The sequence below is a fragment of the Orbicella franksi genome, chromosome 14 (assembly GCF_964199315.1).
Source record: "Orbicella franksi chromosome 14, jaOrbFran1.1, whole genome shotgun sequence".
Taxonomy (NCBI): Eukaryota; Metazoa; Cnidaria; class Anthozoa; order Scleractinia; family Merulinidae; genus Orbicella; species Orbicella franksi.
Window position 1 is genome coordinate 11,230,807 of NC_138158.1, and position 7,834 is coordinate 11,238,640.

Below are 7,834 nucleotides of genomic sequence, written 5' to 3' on the forward strand. Positions count from 1 at the left end.
AAGGCATAACATCACAACATGGCACCAGAAGTACAGAGATCCCATTTGTGCATACTCGGCAGTAAATGTATTCACATATCATATATTTACATATATATTAATTGATGACAAATATTTCCTCTGGTATCCTACACTATAAGCTCTTTGTTCGTTACTAAATCGCACCACCGGAGGCTCAGAGCCTCATTTACTCCATCACATTTCCAGCCATTAATAAGGAATGTTCAAAAACATATCAAGATTCCCCAGTTTACACTGTCATTTTATTGTTTAGCATTGTCACCATTGGGTATTTTTAAAAGCAAACAATTATGAGTTCTGTCAAAACGTAAAAGTCAAGCACGTTTTAGAACGCGTAATTTGAAGTAAGAAGGAACGAATGATGGCGTGTGCTAAATTTTTAATTTAAGTTAAAAGCCAGTTATGTGGCGAACGTTTATCTCCGGGAAATTTAAATATTTAAGATGCTGTTTAATACTGGAATCCACAGTTTAATTTAGGGAAAGGTAAATGCCATATTTTGTATATCGGTTAGGGTGGAATTAACACAAAGAGCGCAAAAGAAGAAATACCATTTCGTGACAAGGTTGTGTACTCGTGTATATATAAAACATTAAAAATTTATGTACTTACTTGAAACCCGGGGGTACTCCTCAAAAGGTTTGGTTATAGCGTGCCGCGCGTTTCTTGAGACCCTTCCCCTAACTCACACCAAAATATATACGTGATTTTTGTTATGCTTTCACCGACCAGGGCTAGGCTGTTCAAAGCCCGATTTGTAAGTTTTGTGACTTTTGGTGAGGTTTCCTGTTTATATTGTTTGGGGTCAATTTCTGTTTTGAGTTTGAATAACCTCAAACAACACAAAACATAAACAGTGGAATACATTTTTATACAAGAAAAGTAAACACTTCGGTTAACTTTTAATCCTGGGTGAGCGTTAACCGGCTTTCGAACAACCCGGCTCTGAACTCTACATTATACTTTCGAAATTAGTACAGGCCTCTGATATACGGATCTCAGTTAACCAGAGATGCCTCCATTAATGTTACGTAAACATTGAGACGATGCCTCAAATTCGCTAACCTTAATAGAGAATAAAGAGTGTCAGCTAAACAACATACCCAACTCCAGGTCAGAGCGCAAAACAATCCTTATTTCAGACCAAAATGGTCAAAATGTATACCCTATTGCAGAACAAAATGGCTCAAAAACCTACACTTTGTTGTCGGCTTCTAAAAAAAGTAACTTCCCCCCCTGACATGTAAATGAGGACATTCATAATTAGGGCGGCATATGCATGTTTTGAATGCCTTCTTTTACGTGTTTTCTTACGCTTAATCGCTAAATCTCGTAAAAAAAGTAGAAAAAATGAAACTTAACAGGGTTTTGTTGCGAATGTCTCTGTAATTACGGAAAAGGATGGTGTGAATTAAAGGTCGAGTAATATGGGTAGCATTTTATTTCGACTTACCGCACAACAGTTTTAATTGCATTGCAATTGCAAGTTTCTGCACGAACTGCCACCCGTATTGCAAATTACGGCAGCGTGTTGCGCGAAATAGACAAGAGTTCAACTTTCTGCAACGCGTTGCCGCAACTTTTATCGCGGGTGGTAATACGCGCAACAACGCTCTACAACTTCCACCGATGAAACAATGTCAAGCGAAAAATTGAAAGAAATTTTTGCTTGAATTACTCGGTCTTTAATGACACGTAATGAATCGTAAATAAAACTAAAAGCCTCAGCGTAACACGAAACCTTTGCCCTAAGGAAAACTTTAATTTCGTTATCGTTAGGTCTCGTCGAGAATAAATGCAAAATTCTCTAAAATCGAAGCATCATCATTATTATCGATATCAATCATTATTTACAACGTAATTCTCGCAATAGAAAATAAACGCTGTTTTGGTTAAGTCGAGAAAAAGAAATAAGGTGCATGATGTAATAAGCGTTTTGTACATTGGGGGATTACAGTTGTAGAGTATTATGGTGTTGCAACGAACTGCTTGTGCGAAAATTCTTTGTCCGTTGCGCCTAACACTTGACTCAGGCCCTGTTTACAAGCAGGTAGGGTTACCCTAGTGCTAGGGTTACCCTAGCAGGAGGGTTACCCTAGCACTCCCACATTTTTTCTTTTTTTCATCGACGTGTTTACAAGGCAGTTAGGGTTACCCTAGCGCCAGGGTAACCCTAGCTGCCTTGTAAACGCTCTACTAGGGATAACTCGCCTACCCGGTACAACTTTTTACTAGTTTCCAGACCCTTTAAACGTTGACAACAAAACGGCCATCATCATCTTCCATTCGCTTTCCTCCATCCTTCCCTCAAATAAGTTTCTCCACCATTGATCCGTACCGTACGGCCTGGTTTTCTTTGAAATCGTCTTTGTCGAATAATAGACCAATTTCGATAAATTAAAATCCAGCCTAAGACAATAGACCCCAGTGCGAGGCTCTGGGGAATAACTACAGAGTTTGTGGGGTTTATTCCCCAGAGCGTCGTGCTGAGGTCTATTGTGTTAGGCTGAATTTTAATATATCGAAATTGGTCTATTCTCCTTTTTAAGCGGTGACGTCTTGTGTGACGTCATCGTTTTATGCATACATTCCTTTTGATAGTGATTTCGCATAGTTTGTCGCGCTTATGTCCGTGCGCTTATGTCGCGCACGATGCATCCCCCTGTGGAAGCGAAATGCACTCTGGGAGTTCCTTTGCTGCTTTCCTTTGCTGTTTGTAAGTTCAGCGGAGTGCTTTTAATTGGAGCTTTCAAAAGAAGATTTAGGGGTGGATTTTGGTTTAAACAGTATCGAATAAATCTGCGTTCACGGGCAAACTCATAATAAGAACATATTCTCCATACATACAAGTTTAGATAGACAAGTAAGTCACACAGGCGATAGGTGAAGGCTTTGTGGCTTTCCTTTGCTGTTTGTAGGATCAGCAGACTGCTTTTAATCGATATGACAAGTATACAGTTGAAACAACAAATTAATTTCCGGTGAGGTAATTAGTGTTGCCAAATATTTTTAAAGATAATAAGGTGTCGATTTCAGAGAGAGTAACATTCCTTTGCGGGTTGCCTTTGCGGCTTCCCTTTGCTGTTTGTAGGATCAGCGGAGTGCTTTAAATTTCAGCTTTTAAACGAAGATTTGGGGGTTGATTTTGGTTTATACAGTGTCGGATAAATTTGCGCTCACTGGCAAACTCGTAATGAGAACATATCGTCCATACATACAAATTTAGATAGACAAGCAAGTCGCACAAGTGATAGCTGAAGGGTCTACATAAAATTTACGGATTGGTAGCGCAGTTGTACTTTTGCTAGTCTTGAAGTGAATTGAATGAGCATTGTATGAGCACTGTTCATGTTCCAATCTTCTAGGAACAATTTTTAAACGTCATCGCTTCTGCATGCATTGCGTGCCGTTTATTACATGTCGCATTCGAGCGAGTGGTTTTTTTGTATTCCATAGCCGCGTTTAACATAGAAACTTGCTGTCGCTGTCTAGAAATGAGAAGGTAACACAGCAAAACTCCATGGCACTGATAAGTAGCTATATGGCAGGCAGCAACGACAACAGAATTGAAATAACTGCCAGAACCCTTCCTTTGTCGGTCATTTTGTTTGCGATGCGTGCGGTTACCAAGCATACTAAGTTGTCCCGGGTGGTAGGGTAACCCTACCTGTGAAATTTTGCTTGCAAACCCGGGCTATGATGTGAAGAATATATGAAATAATTAACCGCGCGGCCATGGGCCGAGCGCGGTTCATGGTTTACTCGTGTTGTTTTTTTTTTTTTAGATTTGTTGGCGACCAGACCCAAGCTTCCACTCGGCCAAAGTTTGAGTCACGCAACCTGTGATGTTTACTCGCCAAAAGCTGTTGAAACATACATACATACATACATACATACATACATACATACATACATACATACATACATACATACATACATACATACATACATACATACATACATACATACATACATACATACATACATACATACATACATACATACATACATACATACATACATACATACATACATACATACATACATAATTTATTTGATAAAGCAGGTTGGAGATCAAAATTTGCAAGACGCTAAGTCCTGATGTGGACCTGCACTATCTAAACTTATAAATTAACAAAATCCTACGTAATACATAATCCAACATAATTAAGACAATGGCTGAATAAATAGTGATAGCTAAAAATAAATAAGTAGTAACAATACACAATAAAATTTTAAAAGTAATTGACTTTCGCGGGAAAAAAAATTAAAAACCCAGCGCTCGTCAAAAATTATATTTTTTCACCAGAAATTTAGCTTGGAACATATACATATTTATATTCGTTTGAATCGTCGATAAAATGACCTTTTCCGGATATTTTTACCTTCGGGGTCAACAAAAACCTGCGATTACAAAATCACGCCGAACCCACACGTTGCAAAAAATCTCTTCAAAACCCTGACTTCGAAGCGATATATCACTTTAGCGTTAATAGCTACCACACATCAACACGGTAAATCTATTCCTTAACAATCCAGCTTTATCGTGTTAAAATTTCAGCGAAATCGAACAAAACCAGAATTAATTTGAATTTTTTTGTGACCTCACTCCCCAGACTTGACCTAACAAAGGAAGCCACGGTCGCCCATAGCAACCGAAAAACACGAACATAACAAAGCCGACGTTTCGGCCAAAAAACTCCAGAATTATCGCCTGAGAGCTTAAACTTGAATGGGAACATCTTTTTTCGAACTTTTTTCAACTGATTTAGACGAAAGACTGGCCTCGGCGAGGTACAAAAAAGACCAAGAGAAAAAATAGAACAAGCCGATAATATTTCATCGCGTGGCTTTCGGCACGAAAACGAAAAGACAGCTTACTTCTGGATAAATTCAGCCTTAGAAGTCAGCAACTGGTCCCAAATTACTTTCCGTATCCTTACAAATGTCCTGACTTCCATCTCCGAAAGATTTTGCCCCAATTTTGAGCAAATAAACATTTCGCCGACGGAGACCGCCATTACGGTGGCTTGCATACTCAATTAGCTAACTTGACAAAATTCTCCCGAGGGGGGATATGACGAAAAGAGCTGAAAATGGCCTGTAATTGGCTAATGATGAGATCATCCCACTGTCCAAATTTGGTGAGAATCGAAAGTAACGCCAACTTTCTCTCACGTTTTCAATCTGTGGTCGGGTGTCTCTACCTCACGGGCGTAGATTGAGGGAGACTTCATCTCAGGTTCCTAAACGAAGAAACAGTATGTCAACTAAATATGACTTAAAATTCTAAATCTTCTAACTATTTTAAGACGAAAAAGTACCACATACATTTGCCCTCACTGGGAGTCGAACCCGGGCCACTGTGCCCTTACTTACCACTGTACCACCGAGCTGCTAGCTGCCGGAAAATCGAAAATTTAAACTACATATAATGAACAGTAATATAAATTAATATAGAGTTACCCTAACATACAAATGAAAGCTAACCGCAAGCAAAATGGAGTGACACTAACCGCAAGCAAAATGGAGTGACACTAACCGCAAGCAAAATGGAGTGACACTAACCGCAAGCAAAATGGAGTGACACTAACCGCAAGCAAAATGGAGTGACGCTAACCGCAAGCAAAATGGAGTGACACTAACCGCAAGCAAACCTAACTGTGCTAACTGCAAGCAAGCAAGGTAAACATGTACAGCGGTTTATTAACACGTCTACCTTGTATAAGCAACATCCAGGCGTCCAACCCCATACTCCACCCGGGCGTTATATTTTTCCTCTGTGGTCACTGGAGTGACCAAAATCGATACATCGGTACACCAGTTTTCAGTAGAATCGAAGTGAGAAAGAGATTATTTCAGTCTGTCTGTTAAACCCGCTCACCTGGAGAATCTGTTAAAGACTGCTAACCCGTAAAGTGCGACTGTTGTAACTATCCGCCACAGAAGGAAGTCGAAATTCAAGTTTTCTGAATTTAGCTAGGAGATAAAGGTTTATTTGCGTTGGACGATTAACGCCTTCCAAACTAAAATGTGGCATTCCAATTTGGAAAAATTCCGAAGGGTACTGGTATTTGATGCCGAAAAAGTTTGTGTTTCCGAAAGGTTTTGGCTTATTGGAAGGAGAAAAAGAAGTGTTCAGTTGAGTCCGCCAGGGACAATACATCCAATTTCACTAAAATGTACAATTTAATGTAAAAAAGATCGTGCACCCATCGCGCTTTCCTTTTTTGAGAGATTCAGATTTTCTGATCTCCCGGCCCACAACTTATCAGAATAAAACGGTCATCCATCTATGATTCTAAAAGGATTCAGAATTTCTGATCCCCCAAGACTTTAATAGTTTCAAAAAACTGATCCCCAGTCCACAACCCGTCAGAGCAAAACAGTCATCTATTTATAATTCTAAATGCATTCAGAATTTCTGATCCCCATCACCTCACGGGACAAAAACGGCTATCTGTTCATGGTTCTAAAAGTATTGCGAATTTCTGATCCCCCTCCCCCACCAAATCTGCTAACATGATAGAAAGAGCTGTCGATTTATAATTCTACAACATTTCAGCATTTCTGATCCCACATGACTTAAAGGGATTCAAAAATTCTGATCCCCCAGTGCATAACTTATCAGAACAAAACGGTCATGTACCCATAATTCTTAAAAGGATTCAGAATTTCTGATCCCCCTTGTCAGGTGACAGGACAGAAATGGCCGTCTATTTATAATTCACAAGAAATTAACTAGATGTCTGATAGCTAAAAAGTAACGATTGGATAGTAACTTTAAACACATTACAGACAAAAGGATTTGAAACGATTTGAAACCACGCCAAAGGATCGAGACAAAAATTGCAGTTTCATTTCGGACAGTGAAAGGTTTTATTTTCAATTCAAAAAGATATGAATTTAGGCTCCAGAATTACGAGCTGTTGTTTAAAGTCCACATCAAAGATAACAAGAATTTTAATCAGGACTCAGCTGCCGTCTGCGCCACCTCCGTTTTCTGCTTTAATGTGTTCGTTTCGGATTGAGGGCCGCTATTCTTGCCTTTTTTTCCCCTCTGCTCTGCAATGAAGCAATTGAAGCTAAATATTCTTATAAATAGCGATAGAATTAACATTGTTTTTCATTAATCAATTGATCGGGAGTGGATTCTTTTGTAAAGAATAGTGAGTAGTGTGTAGGCAATGCGGTAGTGAAGTGTATCGAGCGTGATCTGCAGCTTCAAATCAATTCAGTGTAAACTTTAAGTTACCTCTTCAAAAAGCACACTAACAAGCTATTATGCAAGCATTTCATACATAGGAAATGCGTGTGAATAATTTCTTCGTTACGGGTGCTAATAAAATCAGGAGAACAAACATTTTTCTTGTGTTTCAGTGATCGCGAAATAAATATAACAACGAAATTTCTTCAGCCACAACATTGATTTCGATTCAAAGATTGAGCAGCTAACTGTAATGTTGAGCAACAATTATGATATACTTACTTTTCTGCGACTTGCCTTTCTTTCACCGAAGCAACCAAGATACTCATTTGAACTTGGACAAATCATTCCATGCTTCTTGCTGCTATTGACAATGTTGGATTCGAAATTGCGCGCAAATAACCGACTCCTTTGGAAAGGGAATCTGCTGGTCAAAAGTATTCATTTATCAGATTGACCGAAGGATTATGGGATCGGACGGAAACACCAAAATGGCGAGCAAAGATCGTGGTCAATGTTGTTAGGATTCGATAACAAAGCTCTCTGTTATTATATAGCCTTGCTCTACGTTGGAAAGCAGTCACAAATTGTTTACAGATGTCCGTT